At 40.6% G+C, this 14,090-nt stretch overlaps 1 long non-coding RNA gene across 1 annotated transcript in view; it reads left to right on the forward strand.

Moving 5' to 3' along the window:
- The window catches only part of LOC144163611 (uncharacterized), a 57,660-nt gene that overhangs the window by 40,961 nt on the left and 2,609 nt on the right, over positions 1–14,090 (forward strand). Inside the window, exons 5-6 of the long non-coding RNA XR_013320952.1 lie at positions 5,571–5,597; positions 6,893–6,922. This is a non-coding gene — a long non-coding RNA (uncharacterized LOC144163611). The remainder of the gene's footprint in view (positions 1–5,570; positions 5,598–6,892; positions 6,923–14,090) is intronic.

Raw genomic sequence — 14,090 nt, forward strand, 5'->3', positions numbered from 1 at the left:
TAAGCATATGAAAAAAAGATAATCTGTACAAGAAAACGAAGAGACAGGCCTCTATTCTGATCTAGCTAAGCGGTACAAGAAATACTGCGGCCTCTTGAACATTCTCTTAAAACGGGCAAAAAACGGCACAATGAAAATGAATTTTCTAAACACAAAAATGACCCCAAAAAACAATGGAATCTGCTGAATACCTTCCTTAACACAGCTACAGGTAATGCTTCAATACCAAAAATTACCCATAACGGAATAATCTTGACGGAACCCACTCACATTGCTAATGCCTTTTGCGACTGTTTTTCGTCTGTTTATAACAATACCCCCCAGTCCTTGAACGCACAACTTGGTTTGAGGCGTGCTAGCCAATCATTCTTTTTATTTCCAGTTACAGCAGAAGTGCTCTCTACGCTTGGTACGCTGAAAAACACTAGCCCAGGTCTAGATAATATTTCTATTCGTCATTTAAAGCTAGTTTCCGATGCCGTCGTAAATGCTCAGTCACATAATAAATCTTGTCTTTAAGTCTTGCACTTTTCCATCTTTTCTGAAGAAAGCAAAAGTCGTACCTGTTTTCAAAAAAGGTGACCTGTTATTAATATCCAATTACCGCCCAATTTACATTCTTTCTTGTCTAAGCAAACTAATCGAACAGATATTTGCCAAACGGCTGAACAGCTACCTCAATAAATATAAATCTACTGAGTCCATGTCAATTCGGTTTCCGGTCTGGACGTTCGACTAACCTAGCATTACTTTCCCTCACGAATTACATTAAAAAATCTATTGACTCTGAAAGTTTTGTGGGTTTAATTTTTTTGGACTTTACAAAAGCGTTTGACACGATTAATCACAATATCTTTTTTAAAAAATTGGAAGCTTTTGGCATAACAGGACCACCACTAATATTTTTGAAAAACTATTTACTTAACAGGCAATACTCTGTATATGTGGCTAACGCGTTGTCAGAAACTAGAGCATTTAACCAAGGTGTGGCCCAGGGGTCAATTTTAGGTCCTTTACTTTTTTTTTGTATATTAGTGACCTTCTGGATTGCATTAGTTCTTCCCATTGCGTCTTGTATGCTGATGATACAACCATTTCTTTATCTGATAAATCATTAATTTGTCTCATGACATACTTGAATGCAGTACTAATTAACGTTGTAAAGTGGTGCCGTGACAACTATTTAGTGATTAACCCTCCGAAAACTAAATTCATGGTCTTTAGGCCTTATCAGAAACCCATAAATTTTTTCAAGAATTAAACCTTGGACCTCATTTAATCACAACTTGCGACGATGTTACATTCCTTGGTATTCACCTCGACCCTCACCTTACATTTTCTACGCATTTTTCTAATCTCAAGCAGAAAACGGCGTTCGGCATACGAGCTTTAATTAAAGCTCGCCGCTTTTTTCCTCATACAGCTTTATTGTCTTTGTATTTTGCTTTCGTTCACAGCCATTTTCATTACGGCATTGTCTCATGGGGCAACACATACTCTTCTCACGTTACATCTGTGCAACATATTAAAAACCAATGTATTCGCATCATAACATTTAGCTCCTGTCACTCCTCTGCCTGAGGGCTTTAGCGTCAGAATAACATACTATCAATCAAAGCGCTGTTTCACTATAACTTAGGAATGCTTTTTTACAAATTGCTACATTGCAACCTTTCATATAACCTTATCGATGTCATTATTTTGCGCGGCAAAAGCGCCACTAGGTTTTCAAGAAATAACAATTTCTTACTACCGACTGTTCACACTAATTATGGGAAGAAAACCACTGTTTTGCCCCTGTCACATTTTCGAATAATTTGCCAATGGCCATTAAATCATGCGATGCGATGCGATGAGGCTTTGAAAGGGGGGGGGGGGGGTTGGAGGAAAGGGCCCGAAACCGTCTGGCGAAGGGTGCCGACACCTTATCAGGCCCCATTAAATCATGCCCGTCCCTAGCTTGCTTTAAACAAAATCTTAGAGATTTTCTTTTGCTGTAAATAACTGTTTTTGTTATTAACTATTGAGTACTTTCCTGGTGTTCTCATGTGACTTTGTTTCCTATTTTCTTGTTCACGAATTGATTGAACTGGTTGGTGTTTTGGTCCGGCTACCTTTCTGAGTGTATGTATTTTCCTTTGTATTTTCGTATGTATCATTCTACACCGCGTACTTAACCGATGGGCTCTTGTGCCCATTTGCTGCTTTCATGCAATTATCGTATATATTCAAAATCGAGGGTCCGCTTTCAGTCTTCTGACTCTGGGACCCTCGTCTGTATACCCATATGTTTGTATTGCTTTCATGAAATGAACTTTCACTTTCCAAAAAAAAAATGTCGGCCTAGCCTGCTTTGCGGATTTTAGCACACCGTTTGATTCCCTATCGCTATATAATTTGTTTAAAAAGCTAGAGTCATATCGGTTTCGTGGACACACGTACACTCCTGATAGTCATATTCGAGCCAACGTCGCCAATACGTTCAAATTAACTCCTCAACGTCTGCAATAAAAGTTATCATGTCCGGAGTACCGCAAGAAAGTATATTAGGACCGCTTTTGTTCACTATCTATAATCTGCTACCCCGCCGGCCAAGCCTATTATTTAGGCCGACGACACCACCCTTCTATTCTCTGGACCAAACTGTTCTAATTTAGTAACTATATCGAATCAAAAACTGCTGGCGTTGGTGAAATGGTCCAAAACAGTTAATACGTCTAAAACAAACACTATGTTTTCTCCCAAAAAATAAGCAACCGCGTGAAAGCTTTACTTTTACCTAATGGTCAAAATATTCAGATTATGAGCGGCTCTCTCTAATACATTTCTCTAATTCATTTAAATGATTAAAGTAAAATATATGATGAATAAGCTATCTTCTATTAGAAGGCATTACCAAAACTGAGATTTGAAATACCAACTGCAGCAAAATTACTAATGCACCACTCTATTTTCTTGTCAAATCAAAATAATGTTACGTTGTCTAGGGTTTGACAACGCAGGCAAATAAACAAAAATATTTATTTTTCAAAAAAGACCGTTTACAGCAATTTCTAAAATTCAAATAGACAAGCCATGGAAACCGCCTTGAATAGCTAAATTAAATTTGATATTCTAACTTCATAAGAAATTCGTTTATTGATGGCACAAGAAAATCTTCCCGTTCCAAACAACAAAACAGTTTTCTTCAATTATCAAACCGTACAGACCGAACTCTACTTTATCCCACACGACAACCAGACAAATGGATTACAGTCCACCCAAGAAGAAATTATGGCTCACAGATGTCTTTTATTCCACCCCGTTGCTCAAAGGGTTGTGTAAATCTAACGTGGATAATATAAATTCCAATCTACAAGATTTTATTAGTTTTCTTTGAAGTTCAGGAGAGACCTATTAAGAGTTCTTTTTGGTTTTGCAGTAATACGGCCCCTTTTTGTCTTTTTTTGATTTTTCTGTCTCGTTTTCTGTTGTGTGAAGTGCTGAACACCTTGTCTTTGCTTTGTGCGTGACGGGCCCAAGGGCTAGTCAAGCTGTCTAGTACAGCTTTTCTCCTTGGCCCCGCCACTTTCTACACAAATATCTGTATTTAGGATGTATATCAGTGGAAATAAAGAATACGTTCATTCATTCAACCACGGGGCCTTACCCTAATGGGGGGGCATTGGGCACCGGGCCGCCCACAGGACCACTGGCATCGCCGGGAGTCCCAAAGTCCGCACCTGTAGGTTATCCTCTGCAATACCATCAACAACACGGGTATAAACAGGAAGGCAGAAGTCCTCACGGTGTGACAACTCCGCGGAGACCCCAAACCGACTTACAAGGTTCACCCGTGAATTGAGGGGGGCAGCATTTTCAAGCTCTCGAGTGCGCAATGAAGGCGTCGGTGGTAACCCTTCCAACATACTAAGTATTAAATCCTCACTGTTACGTCGTGGCTCAGAGTACGTTACCAGATCATTCGTCACAACTGGTCACTTCGAACTCCCCAGGGCAAATTGCGCGGACCACCATTTTGAAATTTTGCGAGCCCTGGCCAGGCTTGGCTATAGAACTGACCACTTAAAGCCGGATGCGGGTGCAATTATTCGCCACTTGATGGCCATATGTTACTCTATGCTATCACAATAATCGCTGCGCTTACAACGGAAGTTTCACTTTGGAATGGCGGAAGTTCATATTTGACATAAAAGCACCACCGCATGAATGCCACGCGCTCTCGTCGTCATCGTACGCTTTAACCTTTGAGAACACCGTTGAACTTGCTTATGCGAACTTGGTCGTGCCTTGATGGCGTCGCAAAGACGGGAGGCAGTTTCTCTTGAGGAAAATATTGATGTAATAAACGCAGTAGAAACGCAGCCAGCGCGCAATAGAATCGACATCGCTAGGAACCTGTCGTTGCAATGTCTGGTGTGTAGAAGCTATCGCAACAAGCGGCAATCCTACCTTCTCGAGTTTTTTAATGTTTGCTGGACAAGGTTGCAGAAATACATGGTGGAGAGTCAAAGCTACACTGTTTTAATTAATTTTCCAAGGCTTCCTCACTGCTGCATTTTCCGGGTTGTTACGTTTTGCTTTCCCGGTTCCGTGAAAAACGCATGAACCGGGTTCCACTGCATATGGATAAGTAATATAGAAAATTGTTGGGTTTGTTAGGCAGTTGCTCTGTCAGCTGCAGTGAAGTACGAGGCGTATATTTCGAACAAATTACATTATAAATTTACTACATCTTACCTTCAAACGGGAAAATAGGAATAAAGGGTTTACTATTTGTGATGCAGGTTAGCGCAGAATGGTGTTATTAGAATGGCAAAGCAGAAAATAATAATTGGACCCAAAGTTATACCAAAGTTTCTTGGGAATGCCATATTCTGGTTTGCTGTACCCCAACGTCCTCAGAACAGCTATTTACCAGTATACGTGAAATTACATTTTCTGAATTATTTCAAACTTGCCTAAGAAAATCTGAGACTTCATTACGTTCAAAACAACATGGCATGTTCTTGTAAGATAAACATAAGTGCCCTTGATACTCAAAGCAGTGTTTTTGAACACATGGGCTTTTCATGCAAGTGGAGATGTTGTTTTAAAATTTAAAGCATAAAATCGTATAGCTGTAAAGATATACGCATACAACCGCCTATACGCGTGATGCAGTTGTAGATTTTGAAGTTTATGAGAGCAATCATGTCTTCACAATCTTTCAGTATGTGCGGTAGCAAAGCATTGACTGTGCAGTATTTGCCACCTACATCGTAAGATAGCGAGCAGATGTAACGTCCTCATGTGAACAAAGAATAGTGCGGTGGCACGGTAGGATATTTGGTAGTCTTCTTTTGTAGAGATATTAAAACATAAAAAATTTCAAGAGAAGAAAATGACTTTAGATGCATCTAACCACGTTGTCTTTTGAAGACTGGAAAGTAAACGCCCCGTGACCGTCTAAACAAACCGTACGGTCCGCATGTTGAAAATACAATTTTCTAGATGTTATTTTGGAAAATTCTTTTTGTTAAAAATAGTAGTACTGTCTCTAATCTGAAGTAACTAATTTTCGCTTTCAGCTACGGTAAACACCACTCCAACGGCAAGTAAGTCGGGAAGAAGTCTCAGAATTTTGATTTTTGAATCCTTCATCAACAGCAATTTCCGTACCAACGATTGAAAGAAAATAAAACTTCCGACAAAAAACACGGGTAAAATGAAACGAACACTGCTGAAAGGTGTGTTGACTTTAGAATGGGAAATTTTAACATTTGCGAAGTGTTTACGACGCCCATCATTTTGACATGTTTTTGCACCTATAATGCCAGTATTGTTAGAAGTCTTTTTCAGAAGTTTTGCCATGTTATTCTAATGAGAGGCTTAGTGTCGTGATCATGCGACATATCTCTGAGTAATGCACAATAATATTACAGCACCTGAGCAAAAAAATAACACAAACATCATGGACCATCTCCACTAACGTGAAAGCTGGGGAGGTGTGAAACCCGCAATGTATAAGTTTATAATTGGCACCTTGGCGTTTTGCCAACGGAGATGAAACTATTCGGAGGTAGAGGCATACAACTTTACTGTAAAAGTCTCATCTTCGAAGCACGAAGCTGTCCATCGCGAGGCGTAAACGAGTGTCTCGGTGTTTTTTAGTACACCGTAAGGAAGCGCTCCAGCGTGAGGCGTAAGCGAGTGTCCCGATGTTTTTTTAGTATCCGTTACGTTCTAGCGCGAAGCGGCGTAAACGAGTTTTCCTGTGTTTTAGTACCGTGAGTACATGAGACAACGATTTCGAAGACGGTAACGACTATGAAGACGACCGGAGACGACAGCAGCCCCAACCCCTAAGTGGCTTCGCGTCTAAGACGCACGAGAGACGAAAGACGAGACTAGTAAGCAGGCAGGATGGTTAGCCGAAAGAACTCAATAAAGAGTCGCCTCGGTTGCCCACTCCTTAATTCATACTTGTACTTTGCTGAGTGCTTTTGTGGCTATACGCATGCTTTTTATTCAGAAGCACATCATTTCTCTCTCTAGATAAATGTAAAGCCTTTATGCATGCCACTATTCAAATAGGGTTTTGGAATTACCTTCACACAGTTGTGTCAATTTAGGGATTGAGATTAAATATTTTTTATTTACAACTTGGTTGTGGCCTACAAGAGTTCTCACCACGGTCATAAGCGGTGTTGGTCCACACGCGTAAAATTTGGAACATATTTCGGAAGCAGGACTCGTCGTAGTTCCGAGATAAGAGAAAGTCCTTCATTTAATAAACACAAAAACAAAACATCCCTATGCGTGAGGAATACCATCTGATGTTTCTTGCTTTATGATTTTCCTCTCCCCACCCATGTCTGTATTGAATTGTTGTAATATTTTTCACTTTCAGCAACACAAACAGTTCCTACCACAAGCACAAGTAAGCTGAAACCTGTTTAACACATTTTTCAGCATTACGTTTCTCCTGAAAAGTGCGGGTATTAGCTGACTTTTACCGTCGGTGGTTGCGTATGCCCAAGCGCCTTATGGCAAGTCCAACTCTTCCCGCGTATTATCATAATTATGATAATGATGATGATGATGACGGAAGTACCCTTGAACTGGTTCGTGTGTACTTACTCGGAAGGAATGGACAGGCGTAAATTGTTGACTGAGACGCAGCTGTAGCCTGCAATTATAGATTAAAACCCCATGTGAAGTTTCTAATCACAGGCGGAGCTCTCCCTCACAGTTTCTAGTTGGCGGTTGCACGCGTGTACATGTGTCGTATTATATCATGCCCCAATTAGGGCAAGTTAGCGTCGTCGCTCGCATCAAGCCACATCGCTGATGAGGTTACGTGCTCTCTTTGGGCGATTTCATATTCTAGTGAGGCGTTGGTAGGCCAGGCGTGGTTCACTCCCGGGGAGAAGGGACCGGCATTGATGAACGTAAAGGTTCCAATTTTCCAAGAAGAGCCATCTACAATAACGCACACCAAATATTTGAGTTCGAGAAAAGATTAGGAAAATAAGAGTTTTGGTTTGGTATGATGGTGGTGATGTTTTTTCTATTTTTGCCTTTTAATTCTGGCAGAAGTGTTTTTTTCTTTCCTTTCAGCAGTCATTGGTTGTTGATTTTCGCCGTTTGCGTTTTCACTAGTGTAAAAAGTCCACTTTACATTGTTTCCTGTAGGAAAGACGTTATAATACTTAGTTTCACGTACTAGGGTTTCCTTCTACGAAAATAGATATTGGCTGGATGCTATTTTAGTGACGCTGAATTTACGTTAAAAATTTAAACAATGTTTTAGCGAAGTTTAAACTAGAATATTAAACTTGCGTTTTTTTTTCAAGACTGTAAATGTAGCACTTGTTTGCAGATTCGTGCTTCCTTCGATATTTTTGCTACATTGTGTTCTGATATGCTTGCAGGCAGCCTGCAACGTGCGTAGATATATTTAATGATAAAATCATTGCTTTAATAATACCTTCACAATATTCGGCAGCGTGTGAGGACGTATATTATATAATAAAAGTATGTAAAGTATGCATTTTATGTCGCTGTTAAATTTTACGTCTTCTGTAGCGACCGGTCGACATTCAACTTTGTTCAAAACTAGTAAACGTTTTCGAAACATGTATCAACTCCCTGCTCTCTATTCACCAGCATTGCAACATTGTTTATCCCCCTTTACCACGTTTGATTTACACTTGCTGAAAGTTATGGCATGCACTATGTGAGAGGAAGTGAGGAATTTATATTGTGAGGTTTTTCATAAATATAACCGCAATTACCGCAATTTCAACTATAGTATGCTTTTTTTCTGCAGAACACGGATGGTCGATCATTTTTGGTAGTCTTTCCATCAAACCACATTGTTTCCAACCAGCCTCCTCTACTATCAATGAAGCAAGACACTGCGTTTAGGTTCCCAAAGATTATCCTCCCTGATCTAACATTTCCCGGACTTGTATATACTCAAAGGTGTTTCTAAATCGTTTTCCTACTATTTACCTCTGCAACGATATTTTCTCTATTTAATGACTTTTCTTTACTGATTTTACAGTCCGCGTTCAGACTTTTTCGACAACAGAGTGTCCTCAAATTTACTCTAGTGCTACCCAAATATATTAGCGGCCCACCTCTGTTTTTTGACTGCCCTCAACCTCTTCTGAAACAAGATTTTGATCAAAGCTTCCTAAACAATGACCTCTTTCAAATACATTGCAGCACTGCCTCTCTAGTTTTTTTTAGTATTGAAAAAAGACGACTCAGATTCCTTTGTTAATTATCGCCTTTATTCCAATATAAATATAAAGCCACGTACTGTAATCTCAAACGTAACAGCTGGAACCAGTACTGCTTTACATGTTTAACGCACTAGTCCGTGTTTTTTCTAACCCAACCAATTTTCGCTTCTAACGATATATATGTTTCTATTCTATGTATATATATATATATATATATATATATATATATATATATATATATATATATATATATATATATATATATACATATATATATATATATTTATTTATTTTTTTTTCACGTTTCTTTTTTTGCGTATCGGGAGTTTCTGTGCCCTTTTTTTGGTTAATCACACGACAAAATATTTTATTCCCTGTCTCATCTTAACTGGTATAACTATAAACACACTGCACTCAATGGTAAAGCCATAAAAGCTTTTGCTCTTCCCTTTCCAGGAAAAACACTTTCCCATATTTGTGCCAACGGCTCGGAATATTTCTGACTCATTTTTTATCTCCCTGATTATGAACTAAAAGAGAACTGTCAATTGAGTAAACGGATCACTGTGAACGCCATTCTACCACTTCCTGTGGCCACGTAGACGATCAGTTTACCATACTGAAAAAAAGTGCGGAAGTACACATGATAGAAGACAACCGTACACCAAGTGACCGCTTGTCCCAGGTAGTGCGTTTGGGTCTCTTTGAAAGCAAAGCTTTCTACCTCTGCCAGCCAATAGTTTTCTGTGGCGTGCGGGACAACAAACTCCTAACCCGGCTGAGGAGGTGGAGGGCTCTTTTCACTCACGGAGCACACTGTAGACTGCACGGTGATAGGCCGCTATTACCCAGCATTCCCACGGCGGCCGGTTCGGCGGCACCTTTCCGTCGCCTTTGTCGTCTGCTTTAGCGACGGTGCTGGGCCTATTGGGCACAGCATCGCGCCCATTGCGTGCTTCCTTCGCAGAGCTTCATTAACGTGTTCGACAGCACCTCCTGGGTAATCCGGACCCGACGGAAGTACGTTGTCGTACGGCAAAGACATTTTAAGGATTGGTTTGAAGGGCGGGAAAACAAAATGTGGAGAAAATATACTGACATCTGGCCGCTAAAGGAAAACGCAACCTTATGCGCACTGCTTGTTGCGAATGGGACTGCGTTTCCTAAATTTCTGAATACCAATTCGGTTGTGTTTTAGCAGGTATTACAAAAGACGAATGAAACTACTGGTTGTGATAAAACGCGATTAGCAAAGTTCTGTCAGCTTTCTCGAAATTCTTAAACTTACGAAACTCTTTAGTTTCAATCTGTATAAATGGGAATCAGGAAGCACACATGCCGGATGGTTTCGGTATCTGCGCTTGGGTCACGCTGTGTTGTAGTCCGAGGTCGCACATCAAGATGACTAGGTTCCGCTGTCTCACCCGTCGAAACAGGCTCAACTCCGTTTTCTTTCTTCCTACACACGGCTTGGCTACAGGGGCGGCGTCCTCCGCTTGAGCCGGGCCGTGGCTGACACTTCTGCGTTCAGGACGGCCCCCCGCGAATTCCAGGAAACGGCTGGCAGAATCTCTGGTTTCACTCTTTCTAGAGCCACGTGTGTCAACTCAACTGACTCTCGCGTGTGTAATTGTTTTGGGCATGAGCAGCTTTCCCGCTCATGGCAGTCCTTTCAACAGCGAATACGTTGCAGTTATTTAGCGGAATTGAAAGTTATTTTGCGCTGCCAATACTGGGGGTGAAAACTTGCTTTGCGCACAGTTTCAAATCTTGCACGTTTTGCAGCTAGGGTCCTGAGCCATGGAAATGAACCCTTAGAAATGCATGGAGAGTAGGATTTGACAGCGAATTGCAATACAATATTAAGAATCATGGAAAATTCTCCTAGTGTTTTCATCTGCACGTTGACTGCTTGCTTTGTGCCAAATATCACTTTCCTGAAGTAGTTTCCCTAGGTTCCTAAGAGGTCTGAATTTTGAGCGAGACAGCTGGGTATGGGGTCGCTCACAGCTTTGCTTTCCAACCACCTTGAAAGCGTCGATTGGAGCTAATTTTTTTTATTATGCCCCTATATCAGTGCGCCTATTTTTCAGTCCTTTTGAATTGAACGTAACTGGCACTCTTCTGTTTTCCTCTTTGAGTGCCATATAAAGAAAATTCGGAATTTCCTAAAACACATATATTCGATGGATGTTGACCTTTGCTTCGAAATTGAGCTGTTTTAATGTGGGCTCAGTTGTTTTATCTTCACAGTGGGGCCAAAAAAGGCTGTTGTCTTCAGATCGTGGACGTCAAATTGCAGTGCACCCCGTAGCATTACGCTACCTTGTCTGGATGTCCGTATTGACTAAACCGCCGCTATAGAAACCGAGATTTATGCTTGTGGCAAAAGTGTATTCGAAGCACCATCTCTCTCCTAAGTCTTTTTTTTAGTTTCCAGAAAGTTTTTTTCGTAACAAGTATGCTGGCATTGCTCAATTCAGTGCCTGCTAAAAAATCTATACACCGCTGATGGTACTGTTTGTCTCCTGTAGAAACAGTAGCGGAACTGGTGAATTTTATTTCCTAACATGTTATTCCTATTCTATAGGTAACCATCCGGAATTTGTTTTTTTCATCTCATTACGAAGTGCCGTAATCCGACATGCGTAGTTTTTTACTGCGGCAAGACTTAGTAGCTGCATCGGCATTCCGTCCGACCGAACTTGTTTTTTAGAGAACCTTCGGCTTTGTATTTTTGAAGGCAGAATATTGAACTTTATTTTTCTTGCCCGTGCTTCTGTGGCACTGTAGCCATCAGTGGATATATGGCTCTGATCCTCATACGTATTTAGAACCTTATGAATGCGCGGGAGCACACTCTTACATTTTATGATGTGTCTCCTTTTGCTCCGCTAAGAAATATTTATGCCTAGGCTCTACTTGGCCCACTTCTTTACATTCCCAAAATCCTTTGTGGTTACACATTTGCCCCTTCCGTATTTCCTACACCCATTTGTCCCTGTCTTGATTTATTTATTCTTGCACCATGTCCGTCATTTTCAGTTTTTTTGTTCGAATTCGTTTTTCTCGGTTCATGTGATTTGTATCCTCATTTTTGCCTGGCTGTGTTTTTTTGATGCCTAGTTTTTCTGTGTCTTAGTTTCGTCTATCTATATATTCAACCAGTGTCTGGGCTTTCTTCAGTTTTTTGCAATGTCGTCATTGATCTTAGCTTCTATGGCGCTCATCATGTAGCCGTTATGGCAATATGTTCAGGTGTATTTTTTACTTCGCCGTTCTTATTTTGAGCCACTGTCTTTAACGGTTGATTGTTGAAAATTGTTCGTCCGGATCCACATGTTTCTTATTTTGCGTTGCTAGAACTTTGAAAGTGCAAGGGACCCCGCTTATTGTTGTTATAGATATTCTCGGTTTTGTTTTATTTACGTAGATGTCTTCAAGTCTGTCCCATATTGATTCGAATGCTAGGCTAATATGTATTCTTGCTTTCTCATTGCGCTTTAGTGCGCTGTTTGGCCACCAGGCAACCTTTATGTATTGAAAGCCAGTTATATTGGATGAAACTGTCAGGAGAGCCATATGTTTTTTTATTGCGTTAAAACTGTATATTCGGGCATTTTCGTGTCCAAATTTGCGAATTTACGTGTAGATCACGTTAGTTTTTTTATGAGACTGTTTACCCTACGCTAATTTTATTTAATCTTCTGCCAATGACCCAATGAGAAACTTATGACCAGCGGCTGCGCCCTGCTGCAGAGCTTTTGACTTTTAGCTGCTCTTAGCAGGGTTCTTGTACCCTCTGCCCTATGGGTCATAGTTTATTGGTCATGCCAACTGGTGCCTGTTTTCACTCCTGTTCACCCTGTCGCACCTTTACAAAACTAGTTGTCTATAGTTGGTGTTGATTATATGTCACAGTGGTAATTATGAGCTAAACCGTTCTCATGTTTCTTCCTGACTAAGTATTTCCATCAAACTACGGCTCTTTCATCTACCCATATCTTTTATGTGGCTAGTGATATATTTGTTAATTTGTGCTAGTGTCTTGCTTTTAACTTACGTGTGGTTAATTTTGCCTTCACTTTATGATCTGTGGCTAAGTGTTTCTTGTGCTGCTACTACCTCAAAGGACTTCCTCTGCGTTGTCAAATAATTTACAGGTCCGTCAATTACCACTATACCTGGCTTACTACCTGCCTTAACACTCGGTCAGGCTGACCCACTGACGCATCAATAGAAACTTCTTCATTACACTGTAACAAAACGAGCACTTGCGACACGACAGGCTCTGCTGCCACGTTATTCTGTGTATTTTGCTTCGGAGTCCGGACACTGTACACCCGTTGCAGTAGGTGGTCTACATAGTCTTTCAAGGAACCTAAAAAGTTGTTGTAAAAACTCTTTTTTTGTGTCAGCTGCATGTTCAGAAGTCAAAGTGTTTTGCCACAAATGAGCTACCCGAACCGATTTATCCAAGTGATTTAAGGGTTTTACTAGCAATAGCTAATAGTATTCGCTATGTTTCCTGGATTATTAGTAGGGAATACGCAATACGTATATCACTCCTTATTAATAAAATTCAACCAAACAACCGGGTATTGTGTGTAGGTATAAGTATAGAGAACGTCCTTTCCGACGCAATTATCCTGGGAAGGAACGGAAACTAGTAGGAAGGAGCCAGCAGGCCTGCACGCTAAAACGAACTTCCCTTTGAGCTGTTGAGAAGCCTAAAGGTTCTTAAGAACACCATGTATTACCTTCACCCTGAGAAAATATGAAAAGACACGCAGTTATCCGGTGGAATAAACTGCAACTTTACAAAGGCAACACATCCTCTCAATCAGAACACCAGACGCATTCCTTCTGCGCTGCTCGAAGATCCGAACTTCTAGCTCCTCGTAAATGAGGCAAAAAAACAAGATGCATGTTTGACTACCACTACATGATCCCATCGAGTGGATGCGAATATTTGCAGTAGAAAGTGTGGCGTAAACGCAAAAGCCGGTTTGAATAAAAAAGTAAAACATTTCACCAAAACAATTGACCGGATGGGGCATAGTGTAACTAATATTAAAAACAAAAAAGAAAGCGGCCGCTTCAATGGTTGAGTATTACTTTCTCTCTCAGTATTCTGTACGCGTCATCTGTAGTTCCGACCAACAAAGCGTAACGACAGCTGAAAGTCAACCAACGTAATGCCTAAAATTATGCACAGGTAATGCAAAGTTTTTATTAAGAATTTATGGCTGCAGTCACACCCATGGGCGAACAAAGAAAAGTTTTTCGTGGTTTGCGGTCCTCACATTGTGCAACCTAAAGTGCGATAAAAAATAAAAATACGCCTACTATTCG

The sequence above is a fragment of the Haemaphysalis longicornis genome, unplaced genomic scaffold (genome assembly GCF_048455015.1).
Source record: "Haemaphysalis longicornis isolate Haplotype H1 unplaced genomic scaffold, Haemaphysalis longicornis Haplotype H1 scaffold_125, whole genome shotgun sequence".
Lineage (NCBI taxonomy): Eukaryota > Metazoa > Arthropoda > Arachnida > Ixodida > Ixodidae > Haemaphysalis > Haemaphysalis longicornis.